General features: G+C 39.1%; 1 pseudogene; it reads left to right on the forward strand.

The window, feature by feature from the left end:
- The first annotated feature begins 285 nt into the window (after positions 1–285).
- LOC149231314 (gamma-glutamylcyclotransferase 2-3 pseudogene) lies at positions 286–873 on the forward strand (annotated as a pseudogene).
- Positions 874–1,992: the final 1,119 nt, after the last annotated feature.

Below are 1,992 nucleotides of genomic sequence, written 5' to 3' on the forward strand. Positions count from 1 at the left end.
CCGAAAAAGGGGTAGTCGAGTTGTTTTTTATATGCTACAAGGCCGCCATTATTAGTGGCATAAGAGCTGGCGTCGTTAAAAGGGGTAATCGTGTTGGTTACATGCTCCAGCTGTTTGCTTAAAGAAGGAGAATTCTCATTATAATTTCTGGCGCTCACTTAAAAGCTACAGTTCAAGAAAATCTTGCATAAATAGAGGCTTATAATAATCACGAGATTTTGCACTAGTGAATGACATCCCCTGGAGGTTGTAGAATTGAGGGAGGTCGACGGCAAGGCGGAGGTGATGGGTCTGTGGGTGTTTGATTACGGTTTCATAATATGGAAGGCGGGTTTCCAATATGACCAACGACGAGTTGTTTTCATCAAAGGCTACCGTCGTCTTTTCCATCAAGGGAGCACAGACCATAGAGGAACCCTTGCCAATCCAGGCAGGACTGTTACACTCGAGCCTCACGATGACCACACCAGTTGAGGCGTTGCTTACAGGGTTTCTGGACAGCAAGCTGAAGATATTGTTTTATCTTATTTAGAAGTGAGAGAGAAGGAATATGACCAAAAGGCCTACGTTGATTTCTATTTTGAAGGGGATTCAACAGAGCCAGCTATATCTGGAGTCCTTGTGTACATTGCATCAACAGACAAGAATTCGAATAAGAATTACCTGGACCCTGCACCATTGGAAATGATGGCTCAGCAAATGGTTGAAGCTGTGAGTCTTTCCAGGCCTAACATTGAATATCTCTTTCAACTAGAGACAGCTCTACTTGAGATAGGTTGCAATAACAGTCACGTGACAGACCTCGCAAATGCAGTTAGGAAAGTATTAACATGCAAAGATGGAAATGCTACTTCAAATGGAGATGCAAAGTAACTGAACTTCAGTGTGAACTTCAGCAATTTGTTGTCTTATTCACGTGATTGTTTTAAAGGATATTTTGCCGAGCCTTTTGAGTTCTATAACATGCGCTGCCTCAATCTAAAATATCTCTGATGTTATTGTGGATCCATTGAGAGATAAAATTGTTAGTGCTCACATTGCAGCTTTGATTTCTAGGTTCTATGCATAAAAAACAGAGTCCCTGTAGGAATTATATCTTCATCGAATCCTTCATCCAAAAGAAAATCAGTGACAGTAGAGAATTAGGAGCACAAGGCTAAATTTTATACTATCAATGCTTTTGACTCTAAATGGGAAAAATTTCTAGATCCAGGGGAGTTCATTGTGATGGTTTCATTGGTTAAGAAAATTCAGAAACTCTACAACAAAAAGATGCAGCTGATTCTGACAGACAAGCCGAAATTGATATATGTAGACCCAGTCAAATTGGTACAGTAGGGTGAGATAGTTTGGTTTGATAATCCTAAGGAGCTTAATGTCCAAGTGTTGAATTCTTCCAACTTTAAGATCTGTACTTTGAAAAAGAACACCTCATTTGAAGATTTGAAGACAGCAAGGAATACTACAGTGACTTTATGTTCCAGTTGGGATTTATGAAGCTTTTTATTGGTTTGATGCTAATCAAGTTGGCTGTGATATGTAATGACAGAAGCAAGCTTCATCTTCTTAAAACTATTTAGGTTCCTAATAGCTGTACAAATGTCTGAAGAGATCATGAATCTAAGTAGAAAACGCTTAAAAGATACATAGGTTCTGTTTTGACATCTACAGCAGTTTCGTAGCGCGCTACGAAACTGCTGTAGAATGCTGTTTTGTGAAAAAACAATGAATTTTGATGATGAGGTCAGTTAATGGTAAAAGAAGGTCTCAAACTCAGGCAGGGAGATCATACATGGGTTTCATAACAACTCAAACAGTGACAGGTGTAGGTCTTGAAGGGAAAATAAAATATTTTGTTTATTTTCATAAAGTTTTCTCAAAGGCAATTTATGACCGAGCTACTAGGGTATTGGTGGAGTTACCAGAATGTTCGGTTGATACACCTGTTGGTCCTTAAAGTATCCAGATCATATAGCATATGGTGGTTATGCG

The sequence above is a fragment of the Pinus tabuliformis genome, chromosome J, assembly GCF_031772625.1.
Source record: "Pinus tabuliformis cultivar Carrire ecotype Pingquan chromosome J, CPIR1, whole genome shotgun sequence".
In the NCBI taxonomy this organism is placed as follows: Eukaryota; Viridiplantae; Streptophyta; class Pinopsida; order Pinales; family Pinaceae; genus Pinus; species Pinus tabuliformis.